General features: G+C 41.7%; 1 protein-coding gene across 1 annotated transcript in view; it reads left to right on the forward strand.

Moving 5' to 3' along the window:
* The first annotated feature begins 16533 nt into the window (after positions 1-16533).
* The window catches only part of LOC142182996 (uncharacterized), an 83822-nt gene continuing 77107 nt past the window's right edge, over positions 16534-23248 (forward strand). Inside the window, exon 1 of the mRNA XM_075257845.1 lies at positions 16534-16556. The gene's annotated coding sequence lies outside the window, so the exon portion shown is untranslated. The remainder of the gene's footprint in view (positions 16557-23248) is intronic.

Raw genomic sequence — 23248 nt, forward strand, 5'->3', positions numbered from 1 at the left:
ATGATAAATGGTCTTAATGACAATTACTAACAGCGATGTCTACACTGCCTGCTTCCACATGAGCGTAATTCCATGTATGTGAGTTATTTGCCCCATCTTCTTCATGGGTGACGTTACCAGTGTTAACTGCAGTTCACAAAGTAGTAAAAGTCACAATATTAAGTACATTGGACAAGTAATAAGAGGGAATGTACCGGTATTCCTAATAAATAGTTACTTCAAACTCCATTGCCTTCTTGTAGACACAAAATGGCAATGTATATTGAAGAATTTGCCCAGGATTTTAATGGTTAAAATTAAAAGAAGACCATTATAGCAGTGGCACTGGAACGATGGGGGTTTACCGGGTGAGTATAGGGTTTTGTTTTTTTTGTAATACATTCCTTGCCCTTCGTAATTTAGTAATTTACAACCCCCTAATACAACGTCTACCAATAAGTATTTGGACACCCAGTAAAGTTCTGCGGAGATGGAGTTATGTTTTGGGGCTGTTTCTCCTGGTATGGACCCTTGGTCTCAGTGCGTGGTAAACTCAACGCCGACACCTATTAAACTATTTTAGATAACAGTGTGCTCCCTACATTATAGTGGTTCTATAGGTTGGACCAATGTTACTTCCAGGATGACAACGCCAGCTGTCATGTAGCGAGGTCTACCATGGCTTGGTACAGCAACAATCAGGTTAAGCGACTGGACTCGCCTGCAAGAGCCCAGACTTGAACCCTATCAATCACCTCTGTGATGAGTTGGATCGCCGAACTAAGGGGTGCAGCAGCCGTCCAAAATCAGTAAAAGAACTTACCTGTCTTCTCCAAGCCGAATGGAATAAAATACCACTAACCGTCATACAAGGACTTGTGGAAAGGCTGTAATTGCCACTCGTGCCACTTGGACACCGGTGTCCAAATACTTATTGGTAGACAGTGTATTCAGAATTATAGAATTAAACGAATGCTAAGATTTCAGCTCTGAAGCCTACAGAATTGTCAATGCCACTCTGGACCATAATACAAACTGTCCCTTGAGAATTGTACAAGTGAGGTCTCATGAACACCTTGACTTCAGTGGGGCAATTCACATATCCTTTTTTTCACAGTCTGTTATAACATGACGTCCTATTTATGACCGTTTTCACAGAACCATCAATCTCTATAGTCTATAAGGGATCAGTAAAATTAGCCGTCCCACCGACGCAAAATGCTCATTAAAAGAACAGACATTGCATCCATTTTTCACAGCCAATTTTTACGACGTCCTTGTGTGTATAGAATAATGTGGTGTAGTTAGAGGTTCACTTTATTGAAGATCACTTTGGCATCAAATCTGTAAAGCTGGGAACTTGTACTGTAGTTAGGAAACAGATCTCAGTATTAATCTTAATACGATAGAATTGGATATCATCTCATATCTCGTTTTTATTTACAGGGTCAGCCTGGAACTCGAGGATTTCCTGGATTCCCCGTAAGTCATCACTGGAGCCAGAATCGATGCAATTTCTAGAAGTAGATGTATAGTTCTGGGTGTTTATGTGTTAATATTTCATGTATTATTACATTATTATATATAAATATAAAATAATTGCATACAATGTGACGTCTTTTTTCCAAGAACTTGTTTGACCAATGGCAACCCATCCAACGCTTGCTCATGTTTTCTAACCTCGATTGGTTGCAATGAACAGCCCCGTACATGTATTTTTACATAACCCCATTGTGTCTGTATATTGATTCCTTGTGTTGGTTGCATGACTGCATTGGAAACCAAATGAAGGGAAGAATCTTTGATGTGCTTGAATTAACCCCTTAAGTGCCGGCTATTGGCTCACGCATTTCCATTGAATATGATGGCAGTTTTCCTACCAGGAAAGGCAGTGCCGGGTTATTGATTTGTCCATGTATATATTCCTACTTTATTCCTACATACTTTATCTTGAAAAATCTTACTGAAGACGAGTTTATTTTTAACTAAAGGGGTTGTGCATTTGGTATTCCATTAAGGAAGCCCATATGGGGACCCCCAAATGGAATACCGAACGCATTGACATGCGGTGAGCAATGAAAGCTCACGAACCCCATGTAATAGGTCTGTATGTTTTTCACACGGTGTTCACATGAGTGATGCGGAGAGCAAAGTAGTTCTTGAAGTAGTTTTCTCTCCGTGTGTTCTGAACCCCATTACAATCTATGGGGTCCATGTGCTTTCATTGCTCACTGCTTGTCAATGCGTTCGGTATTCTGTTCAGGGGGTCCCCATGCAGACTCCCCAAACAATACCAAACGCAGAGGTGAAACTGGTCTTCGATACTTTTTCTTTTAACATAGGAGCCTATTGGAAACTTATGCCACTTATACATAATGTGGGTAAAGGATCCACCCTATACACTTTGTATCTAATCCAATCCTCAACTCTATGGCAAAAACGTGAACCTAATCTCAGTGCCATTCTTTTCAATAGACTGTGTCTAGTATGGTATCCTAGAAAATAAATGGCGTCCATCACCATTTGAGCATGTGGGACTGAACTGCAGTACCAGACACACCCTGTGGACAAGAACGGCACTGTTTCTGGAAAAAAAGCAAACCCTTTGTATTCTCAGACATTCCCCTTAAATTTAATGTTCTAAGCTGTCACCATTTCACTCCAATGGAAATGCCATTGCCATTTTGTCCAGCGCTGATAGGGTTGTGAGTACAAAAATGACTGTTTTTGGTTGTTCTTGGTTTAATATCCAGTAGTAATACTGATGTGACATCTTCTGGGTACACAACTCCCTTGTATATGGTGCAGAAATGGTGAGATCTCCAAGTGTTCATATGTATCTCTTATTTGTATTTCAGGGCCCAATAGGATTAGACGGCAAGCCTGTAAGTGTCTTATTGCTTAGCTAGTATATACAGAATATGATACTAGTCATTTGTGGCAGCAACAGCCTTAGAGTGTGGGAAATCCTTTTCCCAAACTTCCCACCTTTCTACAATATACCCCCCAAGGTTATTGCTGCAAGTATTGAGTATCCAAAAAATGTCACTTGTGTAGTGGGGTCACTTAGTGAGTATGAAATTGCTCTCCAGATTTAGCACCATGACTGTGGCATCTTGTGTTCTCTGGGTTGTTTGTTGAGAACAATTCTAACCATCTTACATAGCAGAGTCTAAACCGTTTGCACGTCTGCTTCCAGGTCTCGCAGTGTAACACGTAGTGTGCTAATGCTCATTGCATCAAAATGTTTGACATTTGCATGGTATAAAAAATGCATACAAAAGTTAGACATTTTATCTAACGTATATGATGTTCAGTCCTTGTCAATATTTACTGCCCTCTTCTGATGTTAACAAACCATTTTATACCTTTCTGCAAGTTGTCACTCCATAAATAAGCTGCATAACTCCTAATAACCCCGTGACAAGGTCAGGGAGAGCGCAGGCACCCTGGACACCCATTGGGCTCTACCCGATGAGCCAGGGTCAAATAAACAAATAGATTATTAGGGGCGACACCACCGGGCGGCTTGGAGAGTTGCATAACATAATACTCTCATCTCAGTGGAAGATCTTTAAGTTACATGTATTTGTAAATGTAGATTTAGCTGTTGTCGAGGCTTACGTTACAAGCCGTAAATCTGACCATGTCACTATTTGCTTATTCTATGTTCTACACATTATAGGGTCATCCTGGGCAGAAAGGGGAGAAAGGTGATATGGTAAGTGTTGATTTAACAGAAATGGAACACTGATATGATATATATACATATATATATATATATATATATATATATATATATATATATATATAAAGTTTGCATACACTTTTTTTCTCTCTCTAATATTCTACATTATTGGTTCACATCAAAGATGTGAAAGCTATGAAGAAACATGTATAGAATTAACTAGTAGGCAAAAAGTGTTAAACTAGAACTAGATTCTTCAAAGTAGCTCCCATTTGCTTTAACAGTCTGGTAAACTCTTGCCATTCTCTCAATTGGCTTTATGAAGTAGTCACCTGGAATGGTTTTTTAGTTAACACATATGCATTGTAAAAAAATTTGATGACTTTGAAGATATTCTTAACTGAAGTCATGAAAATCATCAAAAACTCTTGTGAGGACTGCCCTAGTAAAGGAAGACTAAGAGTTACCTCGGCTGCAGTATTGGACATGACAATTTAACAGCATCTTGGATTAGAGCCCACATAGATGCTTGACAGTGTTCAAGTACCAGATAGGATTGAGTCGATCTTGAGATTTCAGGATCGATTTTAAAAACCTATTTCCGATCATTTTCCAGCCAATCGTGATCGTGAAATTTGCTCGATCACCGATCGGGATCCGATCTTTCCCGGTCGCTCACCCCTATTAATAATATATACATGAATTGGGTTGAGCTGATCTTGAGATAACCTCTGACCTCGATCCCGCTGTAAAATATCGGGATAGGAATTCCGATCGCAATCATGAAATTTACTTGATCACCGATCGGAATCTGATCTTTTCCGATACCGATCGCTCAACCCTAGTACCAGGAACATCTCGACATCAACTTTTCAGAGGAGATTGTGAGAATTGGGCCTTTATGATAGAATTGTTGCTGAACTGTACTGATAAACAACAGCAATAAGAAGAGAATTGCTTGCACTGAGAAACACAAGGAACGGACATTAGGCCAATGGAAATCTGTACTTTTTTATTGAAGAGTCAAAATTTGGTGGTTTTGATCTTGATGGTTTGGAATGAGTTGGACAACAGAGCGAAGAAAATCAACCAATATGTTCTACACCTCTGGGAACTACTTCAAGACTATTGGAAAACCATTCCAGGAGACATCCTCATGAAATAGATTGAGTGAATTTCAAGAGTGTGCAAGTTGTTATTAAAGCAAAATGGGGCTACTTTAAGGCTAAGGCCCCACGTAGAGAGAAGTAGCAAAAAATATTGTGTAAAAAAACATGGAAACGCATTGTGTTTTTTTTCTGCAGCGTTTTTCTTAAATAGCGCAAAGTTTTCCTCCGTAGACTTTGTACCCCTAAATCGCCAGCCTTTCCATAGATATAATTGACGTTTTTGAAAACTCAGGTTTTCTGCTGCAGGTTTTTTTCTGTAATGTGTGGATGATATTGTAAAGCTGTACTGAAATAAAACCAGAAATGATAGCTTATATAGAAGACTTTACCAATGGCAAATTCTTCTGTATGTATGGATTTGTACTATTAGGGTAAGCTCACACAGGGATTTTTTATCAGGATTTTGAGGCCGTATCCGCCTGAAATTCCTGACCAAAAAGACGGATCCCTTTTTTCCGACTCCCGGAAAAAAAAAGCGAGATGCTCATTCTTCAAGCGATTCGGCCAGAAGACACTCCCTCTTCCTGACTAGGCCCATTCATTGGGCCTAATCCGGAGTGGAGTGCGCAACTGGATTCCGGTGCAGTGCACTGGTTTTCAGTCGTGGCTACCAAGTTTTCGGTCCGGAACGGTTCCGGACCAAAAAACCCCATCTGCACTTACCCTTAAAGTTATACTTTTTGCACAGTACCACCATAATGATTGAAAAACAGACTTCGTATAAAGGGTTCATGTGCATATGATAATCCCTATAAGTATTACAAGGAAATAACAATTTTATCGCTTTAATGGTAACGTTATGCTTCTCGCCAGCCCCCATTTGGTCATGATTGGTGACCTGTTTATTTTTTTTCTCACTGACAGGCTATGACAAATGAAGTCATTATGGCCTGTCTGTAATGTCCATATGTGACATACAACGTACACAGGTATCCTAAAGGCCCCTAATTACCTCATTTTTTATAGAAATTGGACATGTTGGCTGCCATAATGTGGTGGCCATTCAGCCACTTCTTCTGACTTGGAAACAGTATTAAGACCCAATTCATTTACATCCATCTTGAAGAAAAAGAAAAACAGAAAAATGTTTTTTTTTTTTTCAAAAACAGCAGTGCCCCTGTGGATATAGTAATGAATGGGCATGAACTGAACTACAGACAAAACACAAGACTACACTGTTTTTGGGAAAATAGTAAACCCTTTTCTTATTTTTGGAAAATTTTAGCTAGGAGTTGCCCATAGTGATCTGTAATAATTGCAATAGATCTGAAATAAAAATCCAACACTTATAAGGAATAAGTAAGAATGTGCAATACTGTATATCTGATTTACAGATGTACTCATTTTTTATTTTTTTACCAAAATTTCCTGAAAAATGTTTTCCATGTGTGACACCTAATAACACTCTCAAGGAACCAACCTACTAAAAGGACTTGTACATTGTGTAATGTTAAATGACCTATTATTAACACAAATCTGTATTTCCATATTGTGGCTCTGGTTAACATTAAGTGCCCTGTGTGATATATATTACATTGAGGGTCCCACCGCTGGGATGAAGTCACCCTTCCGGTCTCACAATAAATAATTATTACGCTCAAATTCCTCTAGTAATGGCCCCTTTAATGAATCTGTCCATAGCACATAAAATTCCCATTATAAATACATATTTGGGGCTGTAATTTCTTTACAGTGTGGTGCACTCTGGGTCCTCTATTAACAAGTCTAATGTCCCAGATTTCGCCAATTTATGAGAAGTGCGAGCTTTTGTTACCCAGATTCAGCTAACAGCTGGAAATGAAATCATTCTGTTCCCAGACACCTCGACACGTCTGTCCATTCAACTTCAAACAAAGCCATTAACACATAGCGGACCCTTTATTAGAGACGGGACAACATTTGCAGGATCTGCTGAGGTGTTTTATGAGGACATCTACCCTAATACACAAGTCAATGTAGGACATATTCACCGTCAATATCTAGGAGCCAAAAATAGTGAGGATCCAAATTCCAGAAAACAAATGGATGCATGCTATATAATATCCATCTGGTTATAACAAGGTTCTTGATAAAGACTGAGAGAGTAGAACATGGCCCTAGGGATGCTACAATGTTTGGAGCAAAGTCTATGAAACTCTTTCCGTCTACAGTAAGGGTTCCTTTATGATGATGATCATTTGGTGTTCTACTACTGACACCCCCTAAAATCAGTTGTGGGGAGAGCACAGGAGGACATGTTTAGCCTCCCTCCAGCAGAACGACAGGGAAATCATCTTTACACAGTGTCCATGGAATGGATGGATGTGCTGGGTCCTTCTGAGTCAAAGACGTTCTTTGTAGTCGCTCTACGACTTGGCTAATAGATATCTATAAGGAGGACCTCTCTTAGGGCTAGTTCACATGTGGCACGGTAGGGCGGATTTTGACACCGAGAGTGACGCGGGGAGCCGTGTCACTCTCGGGTCAAAACCCACCTGCCACGACTGCCATGACTTCCGACAATCGTGGCTCCCCCCTATAGAGTTGGCTCAAATGAATGGGCCGAACCTGGAGTTTGCTGCCGCCAGGCGGACGCCGCGGCTCAACGAGCTGTGGAGTCCGTCTGAAGAAAGGGCAGCCTGCTCTCCATAGACCACCATTGTGATAGGGCAGATTATGATGTAGATTACGCACCATAATCCGCCCCCTCTGTACCCATGTGAATGGGCCCTAAAGGGTTCTTCCTTTCTGAATAAGTCATCCCGTATCTACAGGATAGGGAATAACTTTCAGATCAGTGAGGGTCCGACCACTCAGGACCCCACTGGTTTGGAGAACAGAGCTGTTTTATCCTCCGTTCTGAATAGAGCCGTAGTCACATGGTGGTCACTTCTCCACTAATTTCAATGACTAAAGATGGTAAAAGTACAACATTCATAATACCGTAATGAAAATAGACACGATAAAGGCTGAGATTTCATATCAAGTCAAAATAGATGCGACCAATATCAGTGTAATACTTGATAAGCTCATGATAATTTACCCAAACCTATAACACTCATTCAGCACCCTCTAATATTCTACAATAAGGTGGCCATATGACTAGAGATACCGTGATGGAGATTCAATCTCGCCTTTGGGAAGGTTTCATTGCTGTGATGTGCAGAGCCATTTAATCTTTGCAGTAATTGGTTTTTTACCAAAATTTCCTGAAAAATCTTTTCCATATGTGACATTTAATAACATTCCCAAAGAACCGACATACCTAAAGGACTTGTACATTGTGTAATGTAATTATTAACACAAATCTGTATTCCTATATTATGGATCTGGTTAATGTTATGTGCCCTGTGTGATATACATTACATGCTGGGATGAAGTGGAAGTGGTTGCCTTAGTGGGACAACCCCACACTACAGAAACCTCTGGACATGGCATGAGATGTTCTGTGTTCTTGCGCAGTCACTTGAATGAATTGCATATTTGTACAGTTTTGTCTGATACAAATAGCACATCCTATGTCCAAAAAAGTATTTCTAGTAATAGATGTAATTCTACTTTGTCACATACAAAGATAAGGGACACAAAATGTACAGAATTCAGGGCATGAAAAGAACCAAAATTACGTTAAAGAGGAGCTTTCATGTCCTCGGCGCCTGCGGTTTTATATACCGCTAGAAAACCGACTTTCAGCACACAGTTGGCTTTCCCGTTATAAGCCCCAGTGCAAGATATCAGTGCCCTTACCGATATCTCTTCACCGTCAGAAGGGCATTCCTGACAGTCTAGCCGGACTGTGAGGAACATCTTCCCCCTGACAGTAATGTCCATAGCTTTGTACTGTCAGAGGGGGAGTTCCTTACTGTCCAGCAATGACGCTGAGCGTTGAGGAGAAAAATTCTACTATAGGTCCAAAAGCTGATCTTGAGGGCTAGTTCACACGGAGTTTTTTGGATCGGAACCTGAGGCGGAGGCTGCCTCAGGTTCCGATCCATAAAACGTGTTGCGGAACTGAAAGCCGGTGCACGGCACCGGCTTCCAGCTGCGCACCCGCCTCTGGATCAGGCTCAATGAATGGGCCGAGTCCGGAAGAGGGTGTGTCTTCAGGCTGACTCGCGAGGCGACTCGGCCGAAGAATGAACACCTCGCTTCTTTTTTCCGGGAGGCGGGAGAAACGGCTCCCGGAAAAAGCTCCTCCGCAGCTCCCATTGATTTCAATGGGAGCCGTCTTTTTGGTCCGGGTTTTGAGGCGTTTACGACCTCAAAACCCTGACCAAAAAACTCCGTGTGAACTAGGCCTGACTGTAGGTCCAATGGCTGGTCTTTACTACAGGTCCAAAGGCTGATCTTTACTATAGCACCAATGGCTAATCTTTACTATAGGACCAATGGCTGATCTTTACTACAGGTCCAATGGCTGATCTTTATTTTAGGTCCAATGGCTGATCTTTATTTTAGGTCCAATGGCTGATCTTTATTTTAGGTCCAATGGCTGATCTTTACTACAGGTCCAATGGCTGATCTTTATTTTAGGTCCAATGGCTGATCTTTACTATAGGACCAATGGCTGATCTTTACTACAGGTCCAATGGCTGATCTTTATTTTAGGTCCAATGGCTGATCTTTACTACAGGTCCAATGGCTGATCTTTATTTTAGGTCCAATGGCTGATCTTTACTACAGGTCCAATGGCTGATCTTTATTTTAGGTCCAATGGCTGATCTTTACTGTAGATCCAATTGCTGATCTTTACTGTAGGACCAATGGCTGATCTTTATTTTACGTCCAATGACTGATCTTTACTGTAGATCCAATTGCTGATCTTTACTATAGGTCCAATGGATGACCTTCACTATGGGAAGCACAGTGGCTCAGTGGTTAGCACTGCAACCTTGCAGCACTGGAGTCCTGGGTTCGAATCCTGCCAAAGACAACATCTGCAAGGAGTTTCTATGTTCTCCCCGTGTTTGCGTGGGTTTCCTCCGGGTACTCCAGTTTCCTCCCACACGCCAAAGACATACTGATAGGGATTGTAGATTGTGAGCCCTATATGGGACAGTGACTGTCAATGTCTGTAAAGTGCTGCGGAATATGATGGCATTATACAAGTAAGCATAATAATAATAATACTATAGGTCCAATGGCTGATCTTTACCTTATGTCCAATGGCTGATCTTTACTATAGGTCCAATGGCTGATCTTTACTGTAGGTCCAGTGGCTGATCTTTTGCCACAGTAACGTAGCGTACGCCTAGTCTTGGGTAAACTGCTGTATACTTTCTCCACTGGGGAGTTCGCATGTACACCTGGAACAGCCTCTTGATTTATTGTTTAGCCAACAGCAGCTGTGATATGGTGTCATTCCATGAAGATGGAAATTGAGAATTAAGATCTTTAAGATTGATAGTCGAAAGGAAATAGACATTGTCTTAGACATTGTCCTGGAATATGTTTTGCCTTTTTGAAAGGTAAAACAAAGCAAAGTACACGACTTCTCCCACTTCCCCAGCAAGCATAATATATCAAACATGACACGCAGACCATTATTACACCCCTGTTTGGCTAGACTGAATACGTCTAACATTACATTTACACATCTTGTCCTGGTGATGTTTATTACGCTGCCTCTTCTTGTCATTGTTCGGATGACCCTTATGGACGGGATGTGATCGTTCTATTTTAGATTGTAGAACATGGAAGTAACAAAATGTGCAAGTTTTACCAAGTCCAAGTCTGTGTTCTCAGCTTCCTAGTGGTCACCCTCTGTCCTTCAGGACACTTAGTAGAAATTGCAGGGTTTTTGTTATAGGTTACATAAACAATGCTGGAGGAAAGAAGTGAGATGGGAAGATGTTTCTAGTCCAAAGATCTTAATCCTTGTAAGGGTTCATGCAAATGGCAAAGCCATAAGCCCTGGCTCTGGAAACTGAGACATGAGTGCATATGCTGACGCTGCTTGGAGATGTTTTATTCTATCAATTTTTCTTTTTTATTTAATGTTGGTTTTTCTCATGACCATGTTGTCTGAATATTTAGTATGAGCTGCAAAACTATGCATTTACACTATGTGAGGCCTTGGCCTTAAAGGGTTTTTTTTTTTTGGCTAAAATCATTGATGCTCTCCCTCAATTTCAGATTCATCAGGGTTTGTCACCCGGAAACCCTACTTCTCAGTAGCTGAGAATGGAACAGGAAGCAGACAGCTCTGTTCTCTGTGTATAGGCTGAACTGAGCCATTGTAGGTTAGGTCCAGGTCAAGTGAATGAGAGCTGATCTGGAACACCCTGGTCTGTCCACTACACCCAATCTGCTATCTTGCTTCCTGCCTCAGCTCATTCATCGGGGTGCTATTTGTTGGATCCTCATTGATCTGATACCGATGACCTATTCTTTGAAAAGGTCAACACTATTTTTAGTGGAGAAAAACCCTTTAAAGGGGATCTTTCATGTTCTCAGTGCACATACAATGTTATATACTGCTAGAAAGCCGACTGTCGGAATTCAGCGGAATTCGGTTTATGTGCCCCAGGTGAAGAGCTATCGATGCATTTACCGAGAGCTCTTCACTGTCAGGAGGGCATTCCTGACAGTGTAACCCGATGGCGCTGATCGGTGTGGAAACCCCGCCCCAGTACTAGTCTATGGACGAGTACTGCCAAGAGAAGGGGAGGCGTTCCTCACCGCTCAGCATCATCGCTGGGTGGTAAGGAACGTCCCCTCACAGTATAGCGCTGCGGACAGACTGTCGGAGTTACACTGTCAGGAACACCCTTCTGACAGTGAAGAGCTCTTGGTAAATGCACCGATAGCTCTTCACCCGGGGCACATAACGGGAAAACCAATAGTGCACTCAATTCAGCGCACTGTCGGCTTTCTAGTGGTATATAAATGTGCATGTGCCCAAGATCATGAAAGGTCCTCTATAAGGCTAATCACCTCCATAGTGATCTGCAGCAAAAAGTGCGCAAAAAATTCACTATCCCATCCAGTCTGGGATACACTGCTTTTTTTTTTTTTGAAAATCACAGAGTTTTTGCACCTCTTGTCCCCAGCCTAAGATATATATATATATATATATATATATATCATAGTTGCCTTCATGACACAACACCTTTAAAGGGATCTTTAAGCTCTCATGACTTACCTATTCAGCAATTGCTTGTATTCTCCATAATATAACAATTCTCTCGTACTATATATATGAGGATATCCTTCCTCCAGTTCATTATACCCAGTAGTGTATTTACCGTGCCCCTATTATCTGTGAGGCCATTTGGTGCATCACTGGTTTTCTCGAGTAGTTTCTCCATAACGTACATTCAGCACGAAGCCGGAGAAAGGTATTGTTATGTCTGCAAAGCAGGAAAAGGTTAAGTCAACCAATTATCTATAATGGCATTCCGATATCCCTAGTTTTAATCACACTGTGAAATGTATATTTTTATAAGTGCGGAACAGAAGCATGGAACGTATTGTTTCGGCTAATATGAGTCTCAGCTAAAATTTGTGCTCAATTTTCTTCCTATGCCTAAAACCTGCCAATATAAGATAGGGGGCGAATTATACAGGTCCGTGTGTTGGAAGCACATCCTTACTAAATATTCGGCGCAGAGTAATACATCACCCGCTCGGGACGGGCTGCGACTTTGACTACCAGTGACCCCATATTAGCCCACTAAACATAATTACTTGACAAAATGTGGTTTCCAAATGAACGACCATTATTACTCTTTTCCTGTTCCTGACATCGCCCAATGATTGATCTATTTTACATTGTAAATATTTTCTATACTGATGAGTTCCAAGCAATGGCGCGTTACATGTAAAATAAATAGAGGAGGGCCGCTTCTTATTTCTACAACCATGGCTGTTACATTGCATTACATGTACATATCTACTAAGGAACAGCCCCCAATACATTCACTTACCAATCTGCCCCCATTATATGGCTTGATGTCCATTATCATAATATGTGATTTATGTCGCAGTCATAATTGGATCTACATAAAATGATTTTTTTTCTTCTCAGGGTCCGCCTGGCCCAAAGGGACAACCAGTAAGTGGAAATTTGTATGGAAATTTTTATTAATATGACTTGGCTCATTCTTTACAATAACAATATTCTCTTTTGTTAGGGTGCAGCAGGTGCCAAAGGAGAGAAGGTAAGGCTTTTACATATTAGCTTATAGGGTGACTTGGTGCCCAGTGCCATGAGCCCAACATCATCATGTCAGGTACCAAGATGGCTTCTAATCTTGGCAACCTGTTTGTCTTTCTAAGGGCTCTTTTAGGTCCTTGCTGTTGTCAAACTGTTGATCTAAGCAAGGACACCGAAATATCAGTGTTGGTATCCAGAATTATTGCACGTACTTGCGTCGATTAATGCTATTTGTTAATTCTAATATTTGGTGGAAGGGTTTATTATTAATAACATTTAGGACATATCCATAGGAAGACAACATGTACCTTTTTAAGTGTGTAAATTGTAAAAATTATTCATTTATTCTTATTTCTACAACGGATAGAATAGTTAATGGTGCAAATATGCCCTCTAAATTAAAAGATTCTGTTTGCCTGTGGCTACCACTAGAGGGAGCTCACGGCCTACATTAGAGAAATGTTCTGGTAGTTAAATATTGATGATCTATCCTCAGGATATAACTTCAGTAACTGATCAGTAGGGGTCGATAATGGGGATCCCCACAAATCAGCTGCTCGAAGCAGCACTTGGATGAGTGTCACTTGCGCTTCACAAACCAATGATAATATGTTCCTTTTCGTCATCTGTTTGATTCAAGTTCAAGTGAACAGGGCTGATCTGCAATACCATGCACAGCCCCTATGCAATATACAATGCTGTGCTTGGTTGGCCCCCCAGCGCTCTGATATTGATGACCTATCCTGTGGATATTACAATCCCGGGAAACACTTTTAAAGGGATTCTATCATTAGAATCCCTTTTTTAACAAATGCCGCGTAAGTATTCTTCCCCTACCTTTAGAATTTCTCTCCACGCTGCCGTTCCGTAGAGATCTTAGTTTTTCTCAATATGCTAATGAGTCTCCAGACTGCACTGGAGGCTCCTGTGCTGCTTGAAAACTCTCCAGCACCGTCTTCATCTTCTACAGCCACGCCTCTCCGCCGTGTCATCTGCTTTGTCTTCTTCCGGCGATCCTGTCTTCGGGATGTAAATCCGGCACATGCCCAATCGGCACTGTGCATGTCTGTTCGGCCATTTTACTGTGGCCGAGTGTACTGTTCCTATAAGTAGCCACAGTAAAATGGTCGAACAGACATGCACAGTAGGCTCTGTCTGAAGCCCGATGACAGAGCTGACTGTGCATGCCATGGATTTACATCTTGAAGACAGCATTGAAGTGAAGAAGACAACGTAGAGGATGCGGCGGAGAGGCATGGCTGTAGAATATGAAGGTGATGCTGGAGAGTTTTCAAGCAGCACAGGGGACGCCTCCAGTACTGTCCGTCTGGAGGCTCATTAGCATACCGAGAAAAAAAAGGATATCTACCGAACAGTGGCGCGGAGAAGACATCTGAAGGTAGGGGAAGAATAGCCTTTCTTAAGGCTATTCCTACGTGGTATTAGTTAAAAATGGGATTCTAATAGGACTCCTTAAAATATAGTAACAATGTATACAGAAAGTTCCCAGTTGTGGCTGAAGGAGGCCAAAATATTTTCATTAGATGTTTATGGAGTGAAGTCACATTTTGTATTAGAAAAAAACGAGCTCCGACCTCTCTAAAGTTGTAAGGAATGAATGGGCGCAGAATAGTCAACAGGAACGTGTACAGTGGGGATCACTGGTGGAAATTCACATTAAGGCGCTATGTCTTACATATAACTGTATGAACAGACTTCTCATCCCTGACAGTGTTTTCTTTAACCGATCCTGTTTTTCTCAAGAACATTTTGGGTGTGGGGCGATCTGACAATTGAGAGAGGATAAACCCAATGCTCTTTGACCAAAAAGGTGAAAGTAAACTGAGGTAGTGCACACAACCATTCAGACATATCCTTCCTGGCTGAAATAAGGATATACAGATGAGATTCCCAGGGGCTGCCGCAGGTTAGAAAAACTCAGACATATTTATTATTTTTCCATCTTCCAAGTTGTGAGAACCCAACTCAAGAAAGCGATGAATTTTCCATCCAGCGTGCCACTATATCTGCAGTCATAGTGTGCGGAAGGCTAGGGATCATATTCATTATAATGATATTATTATGTTCTATTTTTTGTAGATTTTACACAAAATATACATTGTAATCTACAATGAAGAATTGTTACTGTAGAACTAGAATTTCTCCAACTTCTCCCCGGGGCCACCTTGTCGCGTTGCAGAGAACCCTTTATGACTCCTTGAATGAGATTAGAAGCATGGTCTTTTCTTTTTCCAGAGAAACAGCGCCACTCTTGTTCACAATATTTGTCTGGTACTGCAGCTAAGTCCCATTAAGAGTGTTCTCTGAGATTTACATATTGAGCTCTCCTTGGAATGGGCCATGAATATATCCCTATACTTTATATAGATAGGGTCTAACATCAGAACCCCCACAGATCAGCTGAATGAAGTGGCAGTAGCAACAATCTGATAGGCAGCACACCCACTACACAGGCCAGTCACATCCATTCACCACAGGCCAGTGTGCAGCTCAGTCCCATTCAATTGAATTGAGCTGAGCTGCATTATTTAGCACAGTCACTATAAAATGTACAGCACTATACGATCCCGCCTCCCATTGAAATCAATGGAAGCGTATACGGTCCACAAAATCTTACACGGCGTATACATGCCACATCACGCAGTACTTTACTCCGTGTGAACTTACCCTGAAAGTGAATGCAGTACCAGCTGTAGTTCTGTAATGTCGGATGTATACTGCTAGTTCCTCTGATATTTCAGTGCCCTGTCTTTGCTTGGTCTATGACTAACAGCAAATCAATAATACAGATTATATACACTGTACATTGTGCTGTACAAAGGCGTTGATTGTACGGTATTATGTCATACTGCTGACTGTGCATTGTAAATGTGTTGCAGGTGTCACAGTACTATAGCTGGCAGAATACTAATATATACCTTTTAAGGAACACAGGAAATTCCCTAAATAATTGTATTTCTGTGTTCCAAGATCTCGGTTATTTCCCCTTTACTTCTCCTCATACTCATGGCTGTAGCATCCTTGTACTCAGCTGTAAGACAACTGGCTTTAGAATCCCTGCCCCTATTTGTAGGAGGATAAAAGGATTGTTCAGCCTCTTCTGTATTCTCTGCAGGATTTCTACAAGATTAGGATCATGCAGAAAATCCTACAATCTGACATCTTCTATCGCTCAGTTCTAGGTTTAGTATTCTTTTAGTGGCTAATTTCTTATCCATTTACAGATATAACAAACTATGTCATATGTTATCAGTGTTAAGTTACAATCTGCTGCATACTATGTATAACGTGGTCATCTATTCTCTGGGATGGCCATAATAGAAACTGCGGGGAATGAAAGGATTATTTCCCTGGTGATAATAAATGGGACCCATAAGAAGGATCTTGTGACTTGCCACATATTTACCATGATATTGATAGTGCCTGCAAATTTTAACCCTTACAAGCCGTATACATAAGCCTGGCAGCGTTGGGAAGTGTCATGATACATAATTAATGACCTAACAAGGATGTGCCCTACTTTTTCTCGTTACAGGGTCACTGTGCGGATTACTCCCACAGGGTAAATATTGCCTGCTATATGCCTATTTATTGCTCCCTAAGCTCTACTACTGCTGCACGCTGAAAAAGCACTAATTGAAGTGTTTACTTTCCTTATAACCATAGTGTACATCTCATTACAGTCAATTCCCATGGGGGAGAACAGATTTAACATGACTAATGAATTAGCGCTCGGATGTGCTTTAATGAAAGACTCATTGTTGACTGTCGAGCTATATGTTAATGTATGTGAATACACTCATCTGTCTGGAACATGTTTTTAACTTTTCATTAGAGACAAATACAAAGATAGATAGATAGATAGATAGATAGATAGATAGATAGATAGATAGATAGATAGATAGATACTAGAGATAGATAGATAGATAGATAGATAGATAGATAGATAGATAGATAGGAGATAGATAGATAGATAGATAGATAGATAGATAGATAGATAGATAGATAGATGGATAGATAGAGATAGATAATAGATAGATAGATAGATAGATAGATAGATAGATAGATAGATAGATAGATAGATAGATAGGCTCATTTATCAATGGCCATAATTCTACAAACAAGATCTAATGATACTGTAAATATAGGCTTCATATAGAGCAATATACTGAGAGCAGCTGCAGAAGGTGCAGACATAGAGATGTTGCTGCTTCTAGTAACTGCTTTATCTCACTCAAGTGCAGGATTTACAGCTATACTGCTCAGTACTGCTGTATAATGTCTTCCATGCTGCTGCTGCTTTGTAGTGTATGTGAATACACTCATTTGTCTGGAGCCTGTTTGTAACTTTTCTTTGGAGACAAATACAAAGATAGATAGATAGATAGATAGATAGATAGATAGATAGATAGATAGATAGATATACTCATTTATCAATGGCTATATTTCTACAAACAGGATCTAATGATACTTTAAATATAGACTTCATATAGAGCAATATACTGTGGAGGGGGGGGGGAACAGCAGCTTAGAAGGTGCAGACACAGAGATGATGCTGATTCTAGTAACTGCTTTATCTCACTCAAGTGCAGGATTTACAGCTATACTGCTCAGTACTGCTGTATAATGTCCTCCATGCTGCTGCTGCTGCTTTGTAGTGTATGTGAATACACTCATTTGTCTGGAGCCTGTTTTTAACTTTTCATTGGAGACAAATACAAAGATAGATAGGCTCATTTATCAATGGCTATAATTCTACAAACAGAATCTAATGATACTGTAAATATAGACTTCATATAGAGCAATATACTGTGGAGAGGGGAGGAAACAGAGCAGCTGCAGAAGGTGCAGACACGGAGATGCTGCTGCTTCTAGTAACTGTTTTATCTCACTCAAGTGCAGGATTTACAGCTATACTGCTCAGTACTGCTGTATAATGTCCTCCATGCTGCTGCTGCTGCTGCTTTACAGTGTAAGTACAGTAGATAGAGAAAATAGCTCAGAATTTGTCACTATTTGTGCCGTGTATCATAGGTATCTAGGTGATCTCAGAGCAGCTAGCCATTCCAAAACTGAACTGAGGGACAACTGAGATAGATCCTGCAGGGGGTAAACTGATTATGCTTTCTGAATATAAGTCATATAATGGTCATATTTAGAATCAATAGCCATATACTGTACACATGATACCTTATCCTGATAGCTTAAGTTAAAATGTGCTACATGGTACTGAACTGAAAAGATAGCGTACACCTTTAATCTATGGCTGTTTGATAGGACTAAGGGGATCTGGAGTTCTCTAACCATAAAAGCAAGTCCAATCCTGATTAAAGATATATTATAGAATAATTCATTATATCAGCACGCAATTTTGTATCTATTTTGGAAGCAATACGTCAGCAAATGAGCCCAATAGTATTATTAGTTTGGGTTTTTTGGGGTAAGAAAGCAGATGACAGGAGAAGGATTCACACAAGATGTTCTGCATATGGTCTTGTAGTTTATTTTTCTAAGTTTTACTTTTTCCCTTCCAAAACCATGATTCAAAATTCTGGATCTTGTTTTGCTCAATCCTGAGCAGATCCCTCTACAAGACAATTACAAGCTGGAAAAGACTGAATGGAGATGTTAATAAAGCAGGTTGTAGCAAAAATACATACGCATCATGTCTCCAACCACACAGAGTGTTAACAATAGTCCCAATACTCAGGAAAACGTGCCGCTATAACAACGAGCCATCGGCATGAGTCTGAAGTAAAGCCTGATGGTTAAAGTAGCAAGAAACTGTTGTCGAGGAAATAGTGTTGTAACTACCATCTTTCTGGCTCGCTCCCATATTACATGCCAGTCATTTCATTAGGAATTAATGACATGGTTTCAGGGACGGCTCCAGGTTTTCATGGGCCCTTGGGCGACAGAGCCACTCGCTTCATCCGTCCGCAGCGGCGCGCAGTGTCCCAACTCCCACCTCCTCCACAAGGGGGCCCACTGAGGCTCTGTTGCCCAAGGGCCCATGAAAACCTGGAGCCGGCCCTGACTACGGTGCTCATTGCTCAGTCTTCTACAAGTAAAGCCCATTGTTTTTATTAAAGAAATGCTCAAGATGCTGTGCAAAAGCAAACATAAGTAATACATCAATGATCCTTCTTGCTCCCTCTTGACACACAACTATTCATAGCCTGAAGAGGGTCACCTCTATGGCCACCGATATGCTGAGCGGAATTTCCTGTCCATGATACATAGTGTGATGGGGCTCCATATCTGTATAGAAGTGGAGTTTGTTGGTAAATGGTTTGTATAGTTCCATGAATCATGAGGACAGCAATTATATACACTGTATAAATGTAATGCAATGTAAATGAATGATTACATAGATTTTTCTAAAAATATATAGATTCCTGAATTGATATATTCTTTAGTAAATAAAAATAAATTAGAATATAGAAATTATAGATATTAATTCCTGCCCCAAATCATTTCTGTTAACATCTGCACTATTCTTAACCACCATGAACATTACTTGTGTACCAGATATATACCAGATATTTTATTTTATTTATTTTTTTTATTTTTTTTATTTTTTTTTTTTCTGAACATTCCATATAGTGTCAAAGTCCGGGGACATTTTAGAGTATCAAAGTGTTTGAAAATGTCTCTTCATGTTTTCATTTGAGCCCTCAGATCTTGATTTCTTGATAGGCCGTGTAGGATTAATGGCCAAATATTCCGATATTATATGTGCGCTAATGGAGTTACCCTTTCCACAATTCTATTTTTAGCCACAGTACAAAAGAAAATGTTTCGTACTGTTTAGAATCTAAAAAGATCAACTCTGTACTAACATATACTGTGATACATCTTGTGCATGCATGCCAAAACAATATATATATAGTTATTTGTCTGTATATACATATTATGATGATATGATTTTACATATATATATATATATATATATATATATTATAATAATAATAATTAGAGATGAGCGAACACTAAAATGTTCGAGGTTCGAAATTCGATTCGAACAGCCGCACACTGTTCGAGTGTTCGAATGGGTTTCGAACCCCATTATAGTCTATGGGGAACATAAACTCGTTAAGGGGGAAACCCAAATTCGTGTCTGGAGGGTCACCAAGTCCACTATGACACCCCAGGAAATGATACCAACACCCTGGAATGACACTGGGACAGCAGGGGAAGCATGTCTGGGGGCATAAAAGTCACTTTATTTCATGGAAATCCCTGTCAGTTTGCGATTTTCGCAAGCTAACTTTTCCCCATAGAAATGCATTGGCCAGTGCTGATTGGCCAGAGTACGGAACTCGACCAATCAGCGCTGGCTCTGCTGGAGGAGGCGGAGTCTAAGATAGCTCCACACCAGTCTCCATTCAGGTCCGACCTTAGACTCCGCCTCCTCCGGCAGAGCCAGCGCTGATTGGCCGAAGGCTGGCCAATGCATTCCTATGCGAATGCAGACTTAGCAGTGCTGAGTCAGTTTTGCTCAACTACACATCTGATGCACACTCGGCACTGCTACATCAGATGTAGCAATCTGATGTAGCAGAGCCGAGGGTGCACTAGAACCCCTGTGCAAACTCAGTTCACGCTAATAGAATGCATTGGCCAGCGCTGATTGGCCAATGCATTCTATTAGCCCGATGAAGTAGAGCTGAATGTGTGTGCTAAGCACACACATTCAGCACTGCTTCATCAAGCCAATACAATGCATTAGCCAGTGCTGATTGGCCAGAGTACGGAATTCGGCCAATCAGCGCTGGCCAATGCATTCTATTAGCCCGATGAAGTAGAGCTGAATGTGTGTGCTAAGCACACACATTCAGCACTGCTTCATCAAGCCAATACAATGCATTAGCCAGTGCTGATTGGCCAGAGTACGGAATTCGGCCAATCAGCGCTGGCTTTGCTGGAGGAGGCGGAGTCTAAGATCGCTCCACACCAGTCTCCATTCAGGTCCGACCTTAGACTCCGCCTCCTCCGGCAGAGCCAGCGCTGATTGGCCGAAGGCTGGCCAATGCATTCCTATGCGAATGCAGACTTAGCAGTGCTGAGTCAGTTTTGCTCAACTACACATCTGATGCACACTCGGCACTGCTACATCAGATGTAGCAATCTGATGTAGCAGAGCCGAGGGTGCACTAGAACCCCTGTGCAAACTCAGTTCACGCTAATAGAATGCATTGGCCAGCGCTGATTGGCCAATGCATTCTATTAGCCCGATGAAGTAGAGCTGAATGTGTGTGCTAAGCACACACATTCAGCACTGCTTCATCACGCCAATACAATGCATTAGCCAGTGCTGATTGGCCAGAGTACGGAATTCGGCCAATCAGCGCTGGCCAATGCATTCTATTAGCCCGATGAAGTAGAGCTGAATGTGTGTGCTAAGCACACACATTCAGCACTGCTTCATCAAGCCAATACAATGCATTAGCCAGTGCTGATTGGCCAGAGTACGGAATTCGGCCAATCAGCGCTGGCTCTGCTGGAGGAGGCGGAGTCTAAGATCGCTCCACACCAGTCTCCATTCAGGTCCGACCTTAGACTCCGCCTCCTCCGGCAGAGCCAGCGCTGATTGGCCGAAGGCTGGCCAATGCATTCCTATGCGAATGCAGACTTAGCAGTGCTGAGTCAGTTTTGCTCAACTACACATCTGATGCACACTCGGCACTGCTACATCAGATGTAGCAATCTGATGTAGCAGAGCCGAGGGTGCACTAGAACCCCTGTGCAAACTCAGTTCACGCTAATAGAATGCATTGGCCAGCGCTGATTGGCCAATGCATTCTATTAGCCCGATGAAGTAGAGCTGAATGTGTGTGCTAAGCACACACATTCAGCACTGCTTCATCAAGCCAATACAATGCATTAGCCAGTGCTGATTGGCCAGAGTACGGAATTCGGCCAATCAGCGCTGGCCAATGCATTCTATTAGCCCGATGAAGTAGAGCTGAATGTGTGTGCTAAGCACACACATTCAGCACTGCTTCATCAAGCCAATACAATGCATTAGCCAGTGCTGATTGGCCAGAGTACGGAATTCGGCCAATCAGCGCTGGCTCTGCCGGAGGAGGCGGAGTCTAAGGTCGGACCTGAATGGAGACTGGTGTGGAGCGATCTTAGACTCCGCCTCCTCCAGCAGAGCCAGCGCTGATTGGTCGAGTTCCGTACTCTGGCCAATCAGCGCTGGCCAATGCATTCTATTAGCCCGATGAAGTAGAGCTGAATGTGTGTGCTTAGCACACACATTCAGCTCTACTTCATCAGGCTAATAGAATACATTGGCCAATCAGCGCTGGCCAATGCATTCTATTAGCTTGATGAAGCAGAGTGTGCACAAGGGTTCAAGCGCACCCTCGGCTCTGATGTAGCAGAGCCGAGGGTGCACAAGGGTTCAAGTGCACCCTCGGCTCTCCTACATCAGAGCCGAGGGTGCGCTTGAACCCTTGTGCAGCCTCAGCTCTGCTACATCAGAGCCGAGGGTGCGCTTGAACCCTTGTGCACACTCTGCTTCATCAAGCTAATAGAATGCATTGGCCAGCACTGATTGGCCAGAGTACGGAATTCGGCCAATCAGCGCTGGCCAATGCATCCCTATGGGAAAAAGTTTATCTCACAAAAATCACAATTACACACCCGATAGAGCCCCAAAAAGTTATTTTTAATAACATTCCCCCCTAAATAAAGGTTATCCCTAGCTATCCCTGCCTGTACAGCTATCCCTGTCTCATAGTCACAAAGTTCACATTCTCATATGACCCGGATTTGAAATCCACTATTCGTCTAAAATGGAGGTCACCTGATTTCGGCAGCCAATGACTTTTTCCAATTTTTTTCAATGCCCCCAGTGTCGTAGTTCCTGTCCCACCTCCCCTGCGCTGTTATTGGTGCAAAAAAGGCGCCAGGGAAGGTGGGAGGGGAATCGAATTTTGGCGCACTTTACCACGTGGTGTTCGATTCGATTCGAACATGGCGAACACCCTGATATCCGATCGAACATGTGTTCGATAGAACACTGTTCGCTCATCTCTAATAATAATATGATATAAAGACGTGGACAAAATTGTTGGTACCCTTCATTTAATGAAAGAAACACCCACAATGGTCACAGAAATAACTTGAATCTGACAAAAGTAATTTGCAAAACTACATGTTGACAAGCCACAAAGCTTCTGGGAGAATGTCCTATGAACAGATGAGACAAAAATTGAACTTTCTGGCAAGGCACATCAGCCC

The sequence above is a fragment of the Leptodactylus fuscus genome, chromosome 10 (genome assembly GCF_031893055.1).
Source record: "Leptodactylus fuscus isolate aLepFus1 chromosome 10, aLepFus1.hap2, whole genome shotgun sequence".
Taxonomy (NCBI): domain Eukaryota; kingdom Metazoa; phylum Chordata; class Amphibia; order Anura; family Leptodactylidae; genus Leptodactylus; species Leptodactylus fuscus.